Source organism: Theobroma cacao, chromosome 3 (genome assembly GCF_053813885.1).
Source record: "Theobroma cacao isolate CCN51 chromosome 3, ASM5381388v1, whole genome shotgun sequence".
In the NCBI taxonomy this organism is placed as follows: Eukaryota; Viridiplantae; Streptophyta; class Magnoliopsida; order Malvales; family Malvaceae; genus Theobroma; species Theobroma cacao.
Window position 1 is genome coordinate 4,837,282 of NC_142641.1, and position 22,174 is coordinate 4,859,455.

Genomic DNA, 22,174 nt, shown 5'->3' on the forward strand with positions numbered 1-22,174 from the left:
AATTTCATCCTACAATTCCTATTTGAACTAGTTCGAGGTTAAATCAACTCAAGTGTACCGTTAGGTACGATATCGGGTTTCGTCTTTTCTTATGTGCTTTCTTAGCATAATAACATGCTACTTAGTGCATGTATGTCATGACATGTATTTATAGGGTTGGGTTTTACAAAAGGAGACAACTTTTGAGAGATTCAAGAAGTTACAAGTTGAGGCTGAAACTTGGAGATCAAGGCGAAAAAATATTGTTTTGTTTTCTTCCTTAACTTTTATCTTTCTTGATACTTTTAATGGTTGAATTTTATACAATGTTATTTTATTTTACAATTATGAGTAGCTAATTTTCTTTTTCTAGGATTGCAATTAAACTCACATGTAGTCTAAGTTTTTAATCTCTTTCTTACTTATTTTTAATGGGATTTGAATTATTTATTCCAATTTGTTCTTAATGCTTTTAATTGCCTGGCCACCAATTAAATTGATCTAGGAACCTAAACAAACTTGGGAAAGGGAGTTTGGAGTAGACTAAAATTGGGATAGCATATGATCAAATTAATTGATTTGCGTATAGGATAGGAATATACCTATAAGCCATATGTAGCCAGATTAGAGCCTGAACTTAATGAGTTTGTTTTAATTTCAATTCACATTGGGATATAGTGTTTTGGTTAAAATATATATTTTTATAAGATGAGTCGGGAAACCCTTATAAATAATTTAGGACTCTAGGTTAGCAATTCAACCCATTGAAATAAGTTAAGGAAGAGAGGTAAGATTTAGATGAAGTGTGAGAGATATTGTAATCCTAGGTTTATTAATTGGATATTTTCTCAAGTTATTATTTTGATTTTTCTTATTGGTTTTAATTTTAGTTTTAATTAATTATTTAATTTTGATTATTTGGATAAGATTAAATTATTTTAATTTTAGTACTTAGTAAAGTTTTAGATCAATTCCCTGTGGGATCGATACCCTGCTTACTAATATACTATCTATTCGATACGTATACTTGCGTAGTAGGATTTTAACTGACACCCTCAAAGGCACCTCCTCCTCTTCGGAGGATGCCTCTTTCCCCTTCTCGACTCTTGGATCTCTGGAGGTCATTTTTCAATTATCTAAGAGTGATTAAGATAATTGAATTTGAGTCAAATGGTTAATGGTTCCATTTATTTATAGGCATGAATGCTGACTCTTAGTTTTACACCCATATCAGTGCAATGAAGAGGGGCTGAATTGGTTATTAAATACCTGTTCGGCCTACCCTTTCATCTTATCTACTTCTTAAAAGCAAAAGCCAGGCCAAACATCATTTTCCAAGAAATTCTTAACAAAAAGCAGCTTAAAGGTTTCCTCTCTTTTTCACTAATCAAAAAGGATTTTAAAGTCACGCAATGCCTACAAACAGGTCACGCAATGCTCAACAAATATTTAGTCACGTAATATTCAGTCACGTAATGTCTGTCACGCAACGCTCAATAAATATTCAGTCACGTAATGCCTATAAAGAACTCACGCAATGCTCAACAAATATTTAGTCAGGTAATATTCAGTCACGTAACTCCTGTCACGCAACACTTAACAAATATTCAGTCACGTAATGCCTATAAAGAACTCACGCAATGCTCAACAAATATTCTATCAGGTAATATTCAGTCATGTAATGCCTGTCACGCAACGCTTAACAAATATTCATTCACGTAATACCTATAAAGAACTCACGCAATGCTCAATAAATATTCAGTCACGTAATATTCAGGCACCTAATGCCAAATAAATAGGTAACGATTCCTAATATCCAATCACACACCCTAATATCCAATGACTCAATGCCTAACAAATATTCACGCATCGCCTATAAACTGATTGATTTCGCTACCCCTAGCCAGATTTAAGTTTTCAAACTCATATAATTTACCCATCAACTTTTTTGTTCTATGAATAACCTTAAATAAACGCAAAAACCCATAACAAATACCTTGATGTCATCTCTACACTTTGGGATCGTGAGAAAGTTGACTGTCGATATAGACCTCGATGGCATTTGAGAGCTAGATAGAGGGATAGCTAAATCTAAATCGAGATTTAATTTTAAAATTTTAAGCTGAATGGTCGGAGAGTAGTAAGAAAGAAACTGAGACACGCCTTCATTTGAATTAATTGGGTTAAAGGGTATTCTTGTCAAGTCATGCCAAAAATTGGCTAAAAACAGTTAAAATTATAGAGACAATCATTTTTGAAGTCACCTTACTATAAAGGTCATTTCCCATAATTTTCTCTTTATTTTTTGAGTTAGCTTTTTTAGGTGAGAGAGGTTGTACACATGGGCGGAGTTAGAGCATTTTTAAAGGGGGCAAACAGAATAAGACACTAAATAGTCTAAGAGAACTTTATATATAATTAAAGTCTCACTCATCTAAAAGATTAAATAAAATTCAGAAGACATTGGACATATAAAAAACAATGCACATTAACAATAATGATGGTGTCATATATATATATATATATATATATATATATATATATATATATATATATGATTGAATGGAACTATGAAAGAAGTCTCTCTAACTTTCTACGCACAAGAGTGGAAGAGAAAACAATATTTAAAATTCAAATAAATCGTCTCTTTACTTTGTGTGTTTTACACGAAATGAGTAGCTTTCTAAGGAAGCTCTTTTTTTATTTTCTAGATGCCTCTTAAATTGCTAATTAATATATTGGGTTATTGGATTGAACTATTGAGATATAAGATGCTATAATGGGTTATTGGGTTGGATTGTTAAAATATAATATGTTATGATAGGTTTATATTTATATTAAAACTTAATGGGTTTTGATTAGTAGACTCACTTTTATTTTTTTTTTAAATTTGATAGGCTTAACATATTAAGTTAGAATTTATTTGCTAGGCTTAACTAGAAATATGTTGACCATAATGACTCTAATTTTATCAAATGATTCGAGGAATAAAAATAATTATTAAATAAAAAATTATTTTGAGGGGCATTAAAAATATATATAATAAATAAAATTGTACTATAAGAAATATAATCATTTCATTTTGTCAATATGTATGTATGTTCTTATTACTTAAAGTTTGCAACATACATGTCAAAACGCATTGGTTATTCTGAATTAAAAAATGATACATTGATGAAATTCTAAACAATAGTTTAACATTATAACTTATATCTAAGAAATAAATAATAATTTATTATTTTTAAATATTAAAATCATAAAAAATAAAATCCACGTAATAAAAAAAGAAGAACATGACAAGTAGAAGATAGAACTCACATATGACGTAATAAAAAAGAAAGAAAAAGAATATGGTTGATGGTTCATAGAAATTTGTGGAAGAAATTCTATAAAAATTTAGAACATATGAGTAAATAGAATAGAAATTAACAACTAAACAAAGAAAAATAAAAATAATAATATAAATTGAAAGAAAAAATTAAAAAAAAAACTTTAAAATTGTGTAAGGCATATGGAATCATTTTGTTATTTTTTATTTGTATTAATCATTAAATAAGAAATTATTTTGGGGGCCATTAAGAGAATTTATAAAAAATTTAAAAATATTATATAATATAGAAAAAATTTTAAAAATTTTGGTGGGCATCCCTTAAGGAGGCTCCCTTCTGGCTGTACATTATTTTGAAAATTTTCCATAGGCACTGCAGGTAAAGTTTCCTCCCTAACCGTAGCAACAGTTTGAGGATCAACTTTGTTTTCCTTCCCCTTATTTTTTTTAACGCTTAGTAACATGTTGAGCATTAGTTTCTGCCCACTTTAGTATCTTTATTTCCATTAATTTTGACCATCTATATTGTTAAAGAGGATTTCGGCTGTTTCTCCTAGCATATTAATTCCTTGCGAATGACTAGAGGAACTCTAAAATTTTTCTGCTCACCATTCAGCAATTTTCCAGCATCAACCTCATCTACTGCTTTTTTTTTTTTTCCATCAAAATTCATTAGGATTGCCTGAAATTTATAAGAAATTTCCAACGTATGAGTCTGCATGGAAGAATCATCAGAAATAATTTCAACTCCTTTGGAATTCTTTGCCATGCTTTTACTGCCGTTTTCAATTTCTTTTCACTGCATATGATTTTCCCGATCGACGGCTGCCACTATTTCTTTTTCTTTCTCAAACTGAGAAGTGCTTTTTTCTCTTTTCCCTGGTACGTTCTTCTCATGTGCCTCACCTTTGATTAACTCGGATGTGAGTTTATCATACCTGTGGCTTTCAGCTGAAAGTTTCAATATTTTTTAGGCTTTTTACCTAGCACCAAGCGGTGGGAAACGCTATGACCAATGAGTGAGCAGTGGGTGCAATAATCTGGCATATTGGAGAACTCCACTTTTTGAGTATATCCACCAACATTAACTCCTGTTTGCCTATTTTTAATGACTATCTAGATCGAGTCAATTGGTGGTTACAGGCAGTCGAATTCCACATAAACTCTAGCAACACTTGGTCTTGTTCCATTGATAGAATACTCATCCACATATAAGGGATTTCCAATAGTTTTAGCAATTTCTAGTTGGGCAGACTTCTTAAACCAATAGGGCTTAAGATTTAGGAATGAAATATGTTGGGATGAGCCTAGCAGCCAATTGAGAGTGGTCAAGGCTAGGTCTCAATTATGCAATGATATCATTCATATTGAATGATTAGAGATTTTTTTTCATCAATAAGACTTTAATTATAATGAGTTATAAGTCTAATTAGATGAATTCTACGAGATTAATATGCCTTGTAAGGAAACTGTAATGAGTTGCACTAATGAGAACCCTATGCATTAAAGCATAATTTCAAAATGGTCCCAGCTAATGTATCATCTATGTTCCTTGCTTTGGAATAAGCAATTATCTTATAGATTGAAGTACAGAGATACTTGGAACTAGAATGTAGGTGCTTGCCTAAGAGAGCAAGTTCTGTCACGACCCGAAACTCCCATCGAACCCGTGACAACCGTCGCAAAGCCTTGACAGACATTCTTCCCCCGAATGCCTTTTGAGACCTCGCAAGGCTTTTGTACCAGTTTTTCCATTCCTCTCTCTTTCTTCTTTTTTTTTTTGAATAATAAAATAAAATAAATATTAATTAAAATAATCTATTTTAATGTAAAACAATATATATATATATATATTTTTTTTGAAACATCAAAAATTAATTTTCTGCACATAAAAACAAAATAAATTTATACATACTGTAATATAGAAAACTGGAGTATGCAACTTAAATTATAATGACATGTGGGCCCCCAAATAACTGAGAAGGTTTAAGTCTATAACCTTGCTTTCTAGGATGCAACTCTGAAATTTACTTCTCGATGTAATTGACAGTCTATTGCCTATTCTGAGCCTGAAAAATGTATAGGAAGAAGGGGTGTGATTATAAAATCCTAGTGAGTAGACAAACATCATCAAAATAATCTAAAGCCGAGTAATAGGAGACAATTAAAATAATTCATCCCAACCCATATAAATAATTGGATTTCATCCAATTACTCAACATGGCTTATGCACTTTTCAAAAACTTGGCCCTTGCAAAAAATTCATTCTCGGGGATACCCCGCGGAGGCATCTTACCGAGACCGCCAAGGCTGTTTATTGTCACACACACAAACACATTTCACCTCTGACAACACAGTCGTTCCTCGGCGTTGGCTGAGTCCCAGTTTCACGTGATGGCCAGCGTGAAGTGTACTCAAATCCTACCTCGAGAGTTATCCTACGCGGCTCTCCAATCGAGGTAAGCTCAATAATTGAGAACCGTGCCCCTCTAATTAGGCTGGCCCACGGAACCCCCGTCACTGCAGTGCCCACTTTATAATCCACCAACCAATAAAATCACAATAGTATGACGTGGCTCACTTAACACATTCAAGGCAAATCAAAGCAGTTCACATTTTCTTAAAATCATAAAAATAACCAGTCATACCCACATTTATCATAAGCCATTTAATGTAAAATCATGGATAAACAACACAATCATAGTATAGGTCTCCAATTACTCTATTTTTGAAATCATTATTAAATTTTTAAAAATTTTATAAAATTATTTTATAAAATCTCATTTTCCCATAAAACACAATAATTTTCCAATTAAACCATTTTTCCATAGAATCACACAATTAAATAAATCTACTCCAGATAATTAAGACGATAGTAAGTTTACTCACTGTACTAGGAGTAGATATACTCCTATTCTCGATCCTCGGGTGTAGTCTTTTACCCGTATCAAATAGCTCACCACCTATCCATAATACATGACACAAAAAATTCAATAATTTGTGTCAAATCAATATATATTATTTCAGGCTCTTATCCATGCGTATGCACTAAATAGGGTGTGAAATGTTTGGACAATCGCTTAATCACAGTGTCCGACCTAGCTCGCCGATACACGGTGTAAATTTCTAAAATCTCCAATTCAACTCCAAGTCCATCCATTTCAATTTCAATTATCCAATTATATCCACAATACCTCAAAGACTGTGAATGTGGTCCAATTTATCAGTTCGGACCATAAATTACGCTTTTACCCCTAGTGGGTAAAAATTTCAATTTTTTGCACCAAAAATTCTCATTTAATTTCCAACCTCATAATTCATCATTTTTCCATCTAATTCTCTTAAAATAAAGTCAACCTCATCCTCACAAACCATTGGCTAGATTCGGCCTAGAGAAATTCATGGAGAAAATGAAATATTTTTCTTGTTGTTTTACTCATAAACATGCTAAACTAACATTAAACACTAACATAGTTCAAAATCAAATTAATCTAACAACTTTCTCTGTCAAACCCTGCTTTGTAAAATAATTATTACGTCATTTACATGCTCGATAGAATTTTTGTATATTTAGGAAGTTCGAGAAATTGTTAAAAGACGATATTGCCCTTAATGGTACCATTGAGTCGATTAAGCCTCGAACTAGTTCAAATAGGAATTTTAAGGTGAAATTAAGAGTTTCACAGTTCAGGGATGACTCAAAATGGTAATTCAGAGTTTGAGGATCAATTTGGAGTCAAACCAGAATTTTCACTATCTAGGGGCAAAATCGTAATTTTTCCACTCACGGATAAATTTTGAGATTTTGAGAGAATTTAGATCACATTTGACAAATTGGAGAATGGTATGAGTATAAGGGATGAAAAATATGTCTATGGGCATTTTTTTAGTTTTTGGGGCAAAAATGTAATTTTTCACTTTACGGGGGTAAAAGTGTAATTTTTAAAAATTTACCCCACCAAAACTTTGGAAAAGTCTAGAAATTTCATGGAAGACATGGATAAGTGAAGAGGATTGAGTGGTAGAAAAATAAAGTCAAAAAGATGACTAAAAAAAAAATTAAATAATAAAATATTCAAAAGGTAAATAAAATAATAATATTTTATTAAGCCTATTAAAAGGCTTGAAAATTCCAGAATTTTTCATTGGGAGGGTCAGCCAAAACCAGCAGGAGAGAGAGAGAAATAAGAACAAACCCTAGAGTGAGAAAATTCAAAGAAAAAGTGTGATTTTTCAAGGAATCAAGTGTTTAAAGGTATGATTTTTCAAGCTTAGGTTAAGATTTATCATTTCCATGCATTTCTCCTTATTTTCCATGGTTAAATTATGTGTTTTGATGATGGATTCAAATCTGATCATATGGGTTTAGAGAGAGAAAGTTGTTAGATTAATTTGATTTTGAACTATGTTAGTGTTTAGTGTTAGTTTAGCATGTTTATGAGTAAAACAACAAGAAAAATATTCATTTTCTCCATGAATTTCTCTAGCCCGAATCTAGCCAATGGTGTGTGAGGATGAGGTTGACTTTATTTTAAGAGAATTAGATGGAAAAATGATGAATTATGAGGTTGAAAATTTAATGGGAATTTTTGGTGCAAAAAAATTGAAATTTTTACCCATTAGGGGTAAAAGTGTAATTTATGATCCGAACTGATAAATTGGACCACATTCACAGTCATTGAGGTATTGTGGATATAATTGGATAATTGAAATTGAAATGGATGGACTTGGAGTTGAATTGAAGATTTTAGAAATTTACACTATGTATAGGCAAGTTAGGTCGGACACTGTGATTAAGCAAATGTCCAAACATTTCACACCCTATCTAGTGCATACGCATGGATAAGAGCCTGAAATAATATATATTGATTTGACACAAATTATTGAATTTTTTGTGTCATGTATTGTGGATAGGTGGTGAGCTATTTGATACGGGTAAAAGACTACACCCGAGGACCGAGAATAGGAGTATATCTACTCCTAGTACAGTGAGTAAACTTACTATCGTCTTAATTATCTAGAGTAGATTTATTTAATTGTGTGATTTTATGGAAAAATGGTTTAATTGAAAAATTATTGTGTTTTATGGGAAAATGGGATTTTATAAAATTTTTGAAAATTTAATAATGATTTCAAAAATAGAGTAATTGGAGACCTATACTATGATTGTGTTGTTTATCCATGATTTTACATTAAATGGCTTATGATAAATGTGGGTATGACTGGTTATTTTTTTTGATTTAAAGAATATGTGAACTACTTTGATTTGCCTTGAATGTGTTAAGTGAGCCATGTCATACTGTTGTGATTTTATTGGTGGGTGGATTATAAAGTGGGCACTGCAGTGACGGGGGTTCCGTGGGCTAGCCTAATTAGAGGGGCACGGTTCCCAATTATTGAGCTTACCTCGATTGGAGAGGCGCGTAGGATAACTCCCGAGGTAGGATTTGAGTACACTTCACGCAGGCCACCACGTGAAAGTGGGACTCAGCCAACGCCAAGGAACGGCTGTGTTGTCAGAGGTGAAATGTGTTTGTGTGTGTGACAATAAACAGCCTTGGCGGTCTCGGTAAGATGCTTTCGCGAGGTATCCCCGAGAATGGATTTTTGGCAAGAGCCAAGTTTTTGAAAAGTGCATAAGCCATGTTGAGTAATTAGATGAAATCCAATTATTTATATGGGTTGAGATGAATTATTTTAATTGTCTCCTATTACTCGGCTTTAGATTATTTTGATGATGTTTGTCTACTCACTGGGATTTTATAATCTCACCCCTTCTTCCTATACATTTTTCAGGCTCAGAATAGGCAGTAGACTGTCAATTACATCGAGAAGTAAATTTCGGAGTTGCATCCTAGAAAGCAAGGTTATAGACTTAAACCTTCTCAGTTATTTGGGGGCTCACGTGTCATTGTAATTTAAAGTGCATACTCTAGTTTTCTATATTATAGTATGTATAAATTTATTTTGTTTTTATGTGCAGAAAATTAATTTTTTGATGTTTTAAAAATAAACATATATATATATTGTTTTACATTAAAATAGATTATTTTAATTAATATTTTTAGTTTATTTTATTATTCAAAAAAAAAAAAAAGGAAAAAAAGAGAGAGGAATGGAAAAACTGGTACAAAAGCCTTGCGAGGTCTCGAGAGGCGTTCGGGGGAAGAATGTCTATCGAGGCTTCGCGGTGGTTGTCACGGGCTCGATGGGAGTTCCGGGTCGTGACAATTCGATTGGTATCAGAGCAAAGGGAAAATAACCCTATTCCTGGGAACTCTCGCATATGATCTATGGCGAAGTATGACTCTCCGCCCAGGAGCTTGGAAGAGGAGGGAAGGGACTGCTCCCGGTGCGTCCCGGAGTGAAGTGCACCTCTTGCCGAGTGCTCTGATAGGTACCACCTAATGCCATCTGTGTCCAGAGTGGTGGAAGAATTCGATTGGTATCAGAGCTTTTGGTTAACAAAGCATGGTTTTAAAGTTTTTGATTTTTATAGTTATTTTAAGAATTCACACTGACACTGTGTGGCCCCGGGTTGAGTTAAACTAGGTTAAGTTAAGTTGGGTTAGGTAGAGTTGCATGTATGTAGAGTTTGAGATTACTTAAACTTGCCTCGTTTCCTTTTTAGATTACCATGCCTCCTCGACGTGAGCGCCCACTCCCTACTAGATCAGCTAGGAGGGGCAGAGGTCGTCTTAGGCAGGGTCAGCCAGACCTTAGAGGAGAGGAATCGACTGTGTCTCCTTTTCGAGCAACACTTGCTGCTGAACCGGTCGAGATTCCTCCGCCACCTACTAGCATTCCTGCCGTGTCTCTTGAGGTAATTCAGGCAATGGCAGCCTTCTTTACCGCAATGGCTGGTCAAGCTCAGACTAGTCAGGTCCCACCTGTAGTGCCACCAGTTACTCCTTCAGTTCCATTGGCACATGATGTCTCTATTTCTAAAAAGCTGAAGGAGGCTAGACAACTGGGTTGCGTGTCCTTTGTGGGTGAGTTGGACGCCACCGCAGCGAAGGATTGGATTAATCAAGTTTCAGAGACACTCTCTGATATGAGATTGGAGGATGAGATGAAGTTGATAGTGGCTACGAGGTTATTGGAGAAGAGAGCCCGTACATGGTGGAATTCGGTGAAGTCCCGTTCCACTATTCTCCTAACTTGGTCAGACTTTCTGAGGGAATTTGATAGTCAATATTATACCCATTTCCATCAAAAAGAGAAGAAGAGAGAATTTTTGAGTCTAAAGCAGGGGAATTTAACTGTAGAAGAGTATGAGACTCAATTTAACGAGCTGTTGTCTTATGTGCCTGATTTAGTGAGGACTGAACAGGATCAGGCCGATTATTTCGAAGAAGGGCTCCGCAATGAGATAAGAGAGCGAATGACTGTGACAGGTAGGGAGCCCCATAAAGAGGTAGTACAAATGGCCTTAAGGGCTGAGAAGCTCGCAAATGAAAATAGGAGAATGCGAGCTGAGTTGGCAAAAAGGAAAAATCCGATTATGTCCTCTAGTCAGCCACTAAAGAGGAGCAAAGGCTCATTTGTTTCAGGGAGTGCTCCTTCTGTTTCGGTAACATCCTCTCGACCATCATTTTCACAAATGCAGCAGAGGCCTCCGAGATTCAGCGGATCTGCAGTGACTACTTCTGAAAAAAGTTTCGGAGGTTTTGATAGATGCAGAGAATGTGGAAGATTTCATGGCGGGGTGTGTTGGGGGCCTTTGCGATGTTTTCATTGTGGCCAGACGGGTCACTTTAGAACTAATTGTCCACAGTTAGGACAGGCCACTGTAGCTGCTCTATCTTCATCAACTCGTACGGACTTGCAGATGAGAGATTCCTCTGGAGCACAACCGAGACAGGGAGTAGCTATTCGACCTGATGTGGAGAGTAACACCCCAGTATACCCACCTTTCAAACCACTGACTCGTGCGTCAACAAAAGTTTTTACGGTAATGGAAGATGAAGCACGAGTCCAACCTAGAGAAAGTGAATGAAAAGTTAGGTGGAAATGTAAGATAATGATAAGAGATGTAAATACTAAGTTCTGAGAGTGTAAATAAAGCTTTTAAGAATAATATAATAAATGAGTTTATGTAAAATATCGCTATGGAATTTTCTTAATGTATTGTGGAAATTGGAGTTCAGAAATGCATAAGACATGAAAGATGAATCTTTGAGGCATTGATGAGAATGAAAGTGCAACCCCACATGTGTAGGGATTAGTAATATGGGTAACTAAAGTGAAGAATGATCCTGAGTGGTTCAAGATTTAAATTTCATGTATGATGAGTGATGTAGGTAGAGCAACGAAAAGAACATCTCAATAGTTAAAGGATTGTGGAAGAATGCTCAAACGAAGGAGATGACATGAGATGTTGAATATTGGATAAAAACTAATACCCCTATCTTTTCTTGGAGTTTGATAAGTGAAATTTTGGGGATAAAATTTTTTTTAAGGGGGGTAGTGTTGTCAAACCCTGCTTTGTAAAATAATTATTACGTCATTTACATGCTCGATAGAATTTTTGTATATTTAGGAAGTTCGAGAAATTGTTAAAAGACGATATTGCCCTTAATGGTACCATTGAGTCGATTAAGCCTCGAACTAGTTCAAATAGGAATTTTAAGGTGAAATTAAGAGTTTCACAGTTCAGGGATGACTCAAAATGGTAATTCAGAGTTTGAGGATCAATTTGGAGTCAAACCAGAATTTTCACTATCTAGGGGCAAAATCGTAATTTTTCCACTCACGGATAAATTTTGAGATTTTGAGAGAATTTAGATCACATTTGACAAATTGGAGAATGGTATGAGTATAAGGGATGAAAAATATGTCTATGGGCATTTTTTTAGTTTTTGGGGCAAAAATGTAATTTTTCACTTTACGGGGGTAAAAGTGTAATTTTTAAAAATTTACCCCACCAAAACTTTGGAAAAGTCTAGAAATTTCATGGAAGACATGGATAAGTGAAGAGGATTGAGTGGTAGAAAAATAAAGTCAAAAAGATGACTAAAAAAAAAATTAAATAATAAAATATTCAAAAGGTAAATAAAATAATAATATTTTATTAAGCCTATTAAAAGGCTTGAAAATTCCAGAATTTTTCATTGGGAGGGTCAGCCAAAACCAGCAGGAGAGAGAGAGAAATAAGAACAAACCCTAGAGTGAGAAAATTCAAAGAAAAAGTGTGATTTTTCAAGGAATCAAGTGTTTAAAGGTATGATTTTTCAAGCTTAGGTTAAGATTTATCATTTCCATGCATTTCTCCTTATTTTCCATGGTTAAATTATGTGTTTTGATGATGGATTCAAATCTGATCATATGGGTTTAGAGAGAGAAAGTTGTTAGATTAATTTGATTTTGAACTATGTTAGTGTTTAGTGTTAGTTTAGCATGTTTATGAGTAAAACAACAAGAAAAATATTCATTTTCTCCATGAATTTCTCTAGCCCGAATCTAGCCAATGGTGTGTGAGGATGAGGTTGACTTTATTTTAAGAGAATTAGATGGAAAAATGATGAATTATGAGGTTGAAAATTTAATGGGAATTTTTGGTGCAAAAAAATTGAAATTTTTACCCATTAGGGGTAAAAGTGTAATTTATGATCCGAACTGATAAATTGGACCACATTCACAGTCATTGAGGTATTGTGGATATAATTGGATAATTGAAATTGAAATGGATGGACTTGGAGTTGAATTGAAGATTTTAGAAATTTACACTATGTATAGGCAAGTTAGGTCGGACACTGTGATTAAGCAAATGTCCAAACATTTCACACCCTATCTAGTGCATACGCATGGATAAGAGCCTGAAATAATATATATTGATTTGACACAAATTATTGAATTTTTTGTGTCATGTATTGTGGATAGGTGGTGAGCTATTTGATACGGGTAAAAGACTACACCCGAGGACCGAGAATAGGAGTATATCTACTCCTAGTACAGTGAGTAAACTTACTATCGTCTTAATTATCTAGAGTAGATTTATTTAATTGTGTGATTTTATGGAAAAATGGTTTAATTGAAAAATTATTGTGTTTTATGGGAAAATGGGATTTTATAAAATTTTTGAAAATTTAATAATGATTTCAAAAATAGAGTAATTGGAGACCTATACTATGATTGTGTTGTTTATCCATGATTTTACATTAAATGGCTTATGATAAATGTGGGTATGACTGGTTATTTTTTTTGATTTAAAGAATATGTGAACTACTTTGATTTGCCTTGAATGTGTTAAGTGAGCCATGTCATACTGTTGTGATTTTATTGGTGGGTGGATTATAAAGTGGGCACTGCAGTGACGGGGGTTCCGTGGGCTAGCCTAATTAGAGGGGCACGGTTCCCAATTATTGAGCTTACCTCGATTGGAGAGGCGCGTAGGATAACTCCCGAGGTAGGATTTGAGTACACTTCACGCAGGCCACCACGTGAAAGTGGGACTCAGCCAACGCCAAGGAACGGCTGTGTTGTCAGAGGTGAAATGTGTTTGTGTGTGTGACAATAAACAGCCTTGGCGGTCTCGGTAAGATGCTTTCGCGAGGTATCCCCGAGAATGGATTTTTGGCAAGAGCCAAGTTTTTGAAAAGTGCATAAGCCATGTTGAGTAATTAGATGAAATCCAATTATTTATATGGGTTGAGATGAATTATTTTAATTGTCTCCTATTACTCGGCTTTAGATTATTTTGATGATGTTTGTCTACTCACTGGGATTTTATAATCTCACCCCTTCTTCCTATACATTTTTCAGGCTCAGAATAGGCAGTAGACTGTCAATTACATCGAGAAGTAAATTTCGGAGTTGCATCCTAGAAAGCAAGGTTATAGACTTAAACCTTCTCAGTTATTTGGGGGCTCACGTGTCATTGTAATTTAAAGTGCATACTCTAGTTTTCTATATTATAGTATGTATAAATTTATTTTGTTTTTATGTGCAGAAAATTAATTTTTTGATGTTTTAAAAATAAACATATATATATATATTGTTTTACATTAAAATAGATTATTTTAATTAATATTTTTAGTTTATTTTATTATTCAAAAAAAAAAAAAAAGGAAAAAAAGAGAGAGGAATGGAAAAACTGGTACAAAAGCCTTGCGAGGTCTCGAGAGGCGTTCGGGGGAAGAATGTCTATCGAGGCTTCGCAGCGGTTGTCACGGGCTCGATGGGAGTTCCGGGTCGTGACATTCTCTCTCTAAACCCATATGATCAGATTTGAATCCATCATCAAAACATATAATTTAACCATGGAAAATAAGGAGAAATGCATGGAAATGATAAATCTTAAGCTAAGCTTGAAAAATCATACCTTTAAACACTTGATTCCTTGAAAAATTACACTTTTTCTTTGAATTTTCTCACTCTAGGGTTTGTTCTTATTTCTCTCTCTCTCCTGCTGGTTTTGGCTGACCCTCCCAATGAAGAATTCTGAAATTTTCAAGCCTTTTAATAGGCTTAATAAAATATTATTATTTTATTTACCTTTTAAATATTTTATTATTTTATTTTTTTCTAGCCATCTTTTTTATTTTCTTTTTCTACCACTCAATCCTCTTCACTTATCCATGTCTTCCATGAAATTTCTAGACTTTTCCAAAGTTTTGGTGGAGTAAATTTTTAAAAATTACACTTTTACCCTCGTAAAGTGAAAAATTATATTTTTACCCCAAAAACTGAAAAATTGCCCATAGACATATTTTTCATCCCTTATACTCATACCATTCTCCAATTTTTCAAATGTGATCTAAATTCTTTCAAAATCTCAAATTTTATCCGCGAGTGAAAAAATTACGATTTTACCCCTAGATAGTGAAAATTTCGGTTTGACTCTGAATTGATCCTCGAACTCCGAATTACCATTTTGAGTCATCCTTGAACTGTGAAACTCTTAATTTTACCTTAAAATTCCTATTTGAACTAGTTCAAGGCTTAATCGACTCAATGGTACCATTAGGGGCAATATCGTCTTTTAACTATTTCTCGAACTTCCTAAATATACAAACATTCTATCGAGCATGTGATTGATATTATAATTATTTTACAAAGCAGGGTTTGACAACACTACCCCCCTTAAAATAAAATTTTGTCCTCAAAATTTCACTTATCAACTCAAAGAAAAGGCGGGGTATTATCTTTTATTTGATGCTCAACTTCTCATATTATCTCCTTTTTAGGGAATCTTGAGTTTCTCCTCGTATTTATTTCCAACTCAACTTGAATACTTCACTAATATCTATTATTACCCTTTAGAATTTGATCAGCAATAATCCTCTCGATCATGAGTCTTTATGTCACTTAGGATTATACTAAGTGGTTTCCCAAGATAAAGAGTCTACGCAGCCTCCTGTCTATAATCGGTGCTGCAGTCACTAACTATAAACAAGACTCTACGTCAACTCCACTATTCCGCTGTTTACCACAAGAGTTGCTTCATTTAATCACTTTTCATTCAACTGAGTTAATACAAGAATTATAAATCCTCATAGTAATCCTTTATAGTACTCATTTTCTATGCCACCGTCGTAATCCTTTATTCACAAATTCGTTACTTAACATTGATGTCCCTTCTCACTAATCTCTCATCCTCTTTATTTCTTAAGATTTGACTTTGATCAATACATTATTGATCTTAATACTCCACAAGGTAATTTATTTCAATGTAGCCGTTGGAGTCTACTTAATTAAAACAAATCTTTTACTTTTGGAGTTACTACCTTAGTTATTCTCAACGGCTTGCCTCCTTTTTGAGTCTATACCACAATTAGCAAAGTAAATTTTCTATCACAGATGCATGATCGGGATACTGACTCCAACATATCTATATTATCTATGTGATATGCCACCGTCATCCCTTAGGACATATTTCATTACCAATATTCACATATTTTTACCATGATAATTTCTCAAATAAATTAAAACTTGTGGGGGAAAACATACTTTACAATTTATATCTCCCTCTATAAGCATCTCCAAAAATCCTAATGTCCTATGTCCCACCTTAGGACAGTCTTCCCATATGGTTCAATAGATCACAACTTCATCACACGCCTAAAGATTCATTATTGATAGTATCCCACTATTCTCATAGTCGTAACCGATTATATTCCTCATCTTAAAATTTTACAGTATCACCTTCTAATTCCCTCCATACTCAAATTTATAATCCTTGACTTAACCCCGTTAACTGGTGATCAATTCATAGTATTGCAAGGTTTAATCGTTATTAAATCTAATAATTGCTGGAACCATTAATGGCTTCCTATTTCAACCTTCAATACTTATTTAAAATAATCGATCTTGCCACTAAGATAATTATTCATCCTCAATACTTATATTACTAATCTACCTTTGTCATACTAAAAGATTTTTATGCTCCTTATGGATTATTAAGTTCAGGACACCATCGACTTTCAGCAGTAAAATCTGTTGGTCCCTCACTAACACTCTGTGAAATATCAGAATCACTGTCCCCCCTAGACATGTTAAGTGTAATCCAACACACTTCAAAACCTATATGAAATCAAACAAAAATCACTTAATCTCTTATACACCTTACAAATAAACAGGTCTCTATATGTAGACTCATGCATTCTATTTGACTTAACTTAACTCGGGGACACGCAGTGTCAGTGTGGATTTCTTAAAACAACTTTAAAACTAAAAACTTTAAAATCCAAAGCTTTAAAACCAAAATCTTTGATCTTTAAACCATGCTCTAATACCAATCGAATTGTCATGACCCGGAACTCCCATCGAGCCCGTGACAATCGTCGCGAATCCTCGACAAACATTCTTCCCCCGAATGCCTTTTGAGACCTCGCAAGGCTTTTGTACCAGTTTTCCCATTCCTCTCTCTTTCTTCTTTTTTTTTAATAATAAAATAAAATAAAAATATTAATTAAAATAATCTATTTTAATGTAAAACAATATATATATATATATATATTTTTGAAACATCAAAAATTAATTTTTTGCACATAAAAACAAAATAAATTTATACATACTGTAATATAGAAAACTGGAGTATGCAATTTAAATTATAATGACACGTGGGCCCCTAAATAACTGAGAAGGTTTAAGTCTATAACCTTGCTTTCTAGGATGCAACTCCGAAATTTACTTCTCGATGCAATTGACAGTTTATTGCCTATTCTGAGCCTGAAAAATGTATAGGAAGAAGGGGTGAGATTATAAAATCCTAGTGAGTAGACACACATCATCAAAATAATCTAAAGCCGAGTAATAGGAGACAATTAAAATAATTCATCCCAACCCATATAAATAATTGGATTTCATCCAATTACTCAACATGGCTTATGCACTTTTCAAAAACTTGACCCTTGCCAAAAATTCATTCTAGGGGATAGCCCGCGAAGGCATCTTACCGAGACCGCCAAAGCTGTTTATTGTCACACACACACAAACACATTTCACCTCTGACAACACAGCCGTTCCTCGACGTTGGCTGAGTCCCAATTTCACGTGGTGGCCAGCGTGAAGTGTACTCAAATCCTACCTCGGGAGTTATCCTACGTGCCTCTCCAATCGAGGTAAGCTCAATAATTGGGAACCGTGCCCCTCTAATTAGGCTGGCCCACGGAACCCCCGTCACTACAGTGCCCACTTTATAATCCACCAACCAATAAAATCACAATAGTATGACATGACTCACTTAACACGTTCAAGGCAAATCAAAGCAGTTCACATATTCTTAAAATCATAAAAATAACCAGTCATACCCACATTTATCATAAGCCATTTAATGTAAAATCATGGATAAACAACACAATCATAGTATAGGTCTCCAATTACTCTATTTTTGAAATCATTATTAAATTTTCAAAAATTTTATAAAATTATTTTATAAAATCTCATTGTCCCATAAAACACAATAATTTTCCAATTAAACCATTTTTCCATAAAATCACACAATTAAATAAATCTACTCTAGATAATTAAGACGATAGTAAGTTTACCCACTCTACTAGGAGTAGATATACTCTTATTCTCGGTCCTCGGGTGTAGTTTTTTACCCGTATCAGATAACTCACCACCTATCCAAAATACAGACACAAAAAATTCAATAATTTGTGTCAAATCAATATATATTATTTCAAGCTCTTATCCATGCGTATGCACTAGATAAGGTGTGAAATGTTTGGACAATCGCTTAATCACAGTGTCCGACCTAACTCGCCTATACACGGTGTAAATTTCTAAAATCTCCAATTCAACTCCAATTCCATCCATTTCAATTTCAATTATCCAATTATATCCACAATACCTCAATGACTGTGAATGTGGCCCAGTTTATCAGTTCGGACCATAAATTACGCTTTTACCCCTAGTGGGTAAAATTTTCAATTTTTTGCACCAAAAATTCCCATTTAATTTCCAACCTCATAATTCATCATTTTTCCATCTAATTCTCTTAAAATAAAATCAACCTCATCCTCACACACCATTGGCTAGATTCGGCCTAGAGAAATTCATGGAGAAAATGAATATTTTTCTTGTTGTTTTACTCATAAATATGCTAAACTAACACTAAACACTAACATAGTTCAAAATCAAATTAATCTAACAACTTTCTCTCTCTAAACCCATATGATCAGATTTGAATCCATCATCATAACACATAATTTAACCATGGAAAATAAGGAGAAATGCATGAAAATGATAAATCTTAAGCTAAGCTTGAAAAATTATACCTTTAAACACTTGATTCCTTGAAAAATCACACTTTTTCTTTGAATTTTCTCACTCTAGGGTTTGTTCTTATTTCTCTCTCTCTCTCCTGCTGGTTTTGGCTGACCCTCCTAATGAAGAATTCTGAAATTTTCAAGCCTTTTAATAGGCTTAATAAAATATTATTATTTTATTTACCTTTTAAATATTTTATTATTTTATTTTTTTCTAGCCATCTTTTTGACTTTCTTTTTCTACCACTCAATCCTCTTCACTTATCCATGTCTTCCATGAAATTTTTAGACTTTTCCAAAGTTTTGGTGGAGTAAATTTTTAAAAATTACACTTTTACCCCCGTAAAGTGAAAAATTACATTTTTACCCCAAAAACTGAAAAAATTGCCCATAGATATATTTTTCATCCCTTATACTCATACCATTCTCCAATTTGTCAAATGTGATCTAAATTCTCTCAAAATCTCAAATTTATCCGCAGGTGGAAAAATTACGTTTTGCCCTTAGATAGTGAAAATTTTGGTTTGACTCTGAATTGATCTTTGAACTCCGAATTACCATTTTGAGTCATCCTTGAACTGTGAAACTCTTATTTCACCTAAAACTTCCTATTTGAACTAGTTCGAGGCTTAATCGACTCAATATTACCCTTAGGGGCAATATCGTCTTTTAACTATTTCTCGAACTTCCTAAATATACAAACATTCGATCGAGCATGTGACTGACATTATAATTATTTTACAAAGCAGGGTTTGACAAGTTCACTAAACATGACCCGCCATGAGAAGTGTATTTGATAATACACTCCAATGTCTAGCAATACTTCTGATATGTCAGTCGTGTAAATACTCCATAAACTTGAGGCATCGGGTTGTTTTATACTGGGAATGTTAAACTTTAATTTCATCCCTATGGGTGCCTAACCAAGGATGTATAAATAAGATATTTTTGGGTATAGTATGAAGCATGTGAAGGCAAATGAGTGGTCACGATAGGAATCATCCTCTCAAGGGTTTTTAAAGGACATATCATATTAGTTCTTGGTTAACATTAGCTTATTAAAGTCCTTACCTAAGGCGACTTGGAGATTATGAAAAAATTTCATAAGTCTCTATAAAGCTAATGCGATAACTATAGGAACGGATATGGTGGTCAATAAAAGTACACTTTGTACCAAGCACTTATCATATTTGGGATATATGATGAGGGAATGAATTACACTGATAGACTATACACTGAAAGGTTGTCAAAGAACCCTTTGACTCTCATAACAATTGGGTGGCCATGATGCATTTCTAGATGCTAATCTTAGTCTCTAGAATTGAATATAAATTAATTAATTGAATTTTATATTAATCAATTAAGTCATTAATCAATGTCATTGCCAGCATGTTAGGAACTTGATGGGTCACAGACAATGATTGCATTTGAATTAAATTGAGAGAATGATGACTTAAGTTAGAGTTAAACTGCATGCTAGGTAATTAACTTCTCTAAACTTAATTAAAAAGAGTTTACTTAAATTTTGGGCATAATATATACATAGTTATAATTATAATACCAAAATTGAAATACTATTATGGAAATTATTTCAATTTAATTTCCATTGGGTATAATGAAAATAGTTTAATTAAGTTATGGGACTATATTGTAATGTGTTATAATTTGGAGGGCCTTATTGCAAAATTAAAGTTAATTTTAGCCTAGCTGTATAAATCACATTTAACTATTTTTCCACACATGAAGAAAAAGAGCTGTCAGAAAAAAAAGGGTTTTCTCCTTGTGTGGCACCACCTTCTTTGTGAAGAGGAAAAATTGTTTTTGAAGCAATGTTTCAAGTATGTAATTCGGCCATCCTTGTGAGAAATTGAAAGGGACAAACGTTGTCCCTTTTGTTAGCACAAAAACATACTTAAAATCTCCTTCTTTGATGAAAGGTTCAAGTGAAATCATGTGTACTACCGTTGAAGGCCAAAAGCTTGATTGGCAAGATTCTTACTTCTTGTGGTGAAATACCCCATACTTTGATATGGTGATAAATAAAGTTGATCGGATGCAAATTGATGTCAATTAAAATGTTTAAAAGTGATAAAAGGTGATTAGGAAGTCAAGTGAGGCGTAATAAGGTATTTTGAGTACCAAGGAGATAAGATAAAATTTTTAGAATAAAATAATATTTTATTAATGAAAGAATATTAAAATATTAATATTTAGCCGGATGTCGAAATCAGTCATGAAGAAGGATCATATGGTTGATCCCAGTGGGGGAGAAAATGACAAGCCCGACTCTATAAAAATATTTGTCATGACATACATGTGATGGATAGCATATTTGCATGCTAGGAGAGTCTCGAAAAATTTACAAAAGTCGATATTGTACCTAGAGGTACAAAAAGTTGATTTAAGCATCGAATTAGATTAAATAGAGAATTCATGATGAAATTAAGAATTTTAAAGTCCCATAATGGTTTAATATGGTGATTCAGAGTTCGATGATCAATTTGGAGTCAAACTGGAATTTTCGCTATCTAGGGGCAAAATGGTCATTTGCCACTTGAGGACAAAATGGAAATTTTTAGAAAAGATTTTTGGCCCCATTTGACTTATTGGAGTATGATTTAAGGTTTAGAAGTGAAAAATTTTAATTCCGATATAATTTGGAGTATAGGGGTAAAATGATAATTTTACCACTCTATGGGCAAAACAGTAATTTTTCATCACCAGGACATTTTTTGAGCACATGGTCATCCCTTATCCTCATTTTGACCATTGACTAATTGTGTGGTGGAGATAAAAAGGATTAAAATTTTTAAAGTTTTAAAAACGGGCCAATGACATGATGCCACGTGTCATGCCTTTATTAATTTATTATTTTCCTTTTAAAAATGCACAAAAATCAGCCCATCTTCCACCCCATGACCGGCCAAACCAGCAAGAAGAGAGAGAAAATAAAAACAAAACCCTAGAGAGAGAAAATCAAAGAAAGAGTGTGAATTTTCAAGGAAATTAAGTGAAAAATGTGAGATTTTTTCTATTAAGCTTGAGTTTTCTTATTCCCAAGCATTTCTCCTTATTTTTCATGATTAAATTACATGTTTTCATGATGAATTGATGGCTGATCATGTCAAGACCCGGAACTTCCCATCGGGCC

At 33.6% G+C, this 22,174-nt stretch overlaps 2 long non-coding RNA genes across 2 annotated transcripts; both read left to right on the forward strand.

Moving 5' to 3' along the window:
* The first annotated feature begins 7,460 nt into the window (after positions 1-7,460).
* On the forward strand, positions 7,461-9,187 carry LOC148763500 (uncharacterized). The gene is made up of 3 exons (XR_016025501.1): positions 7,461-7,562; positions 8,222-8,295; positions 9,104-9,187. It is a non-coding gene; the product is annotated as an uncharacterized LOC148763500 (long non-coding RNA).
* A 3,241-nt stretch (positions 9,188-12,428) lies between these two features.
* LOC148763501 (uncharacterized) lies at positions 12,429-14,155 on the forward strand. Its single transcript, XR_016025502.1, has 3 exons — positions 12,429-12,530; positions 13,190-13,263; positions 14,072-14,155. It is a non-coding gene; the product is annotated as an uncharacterized LOC148763501 (long non-coding RNA).
* Positions 14,156-22,174: the final 8,019 nt, after the last annotated feature.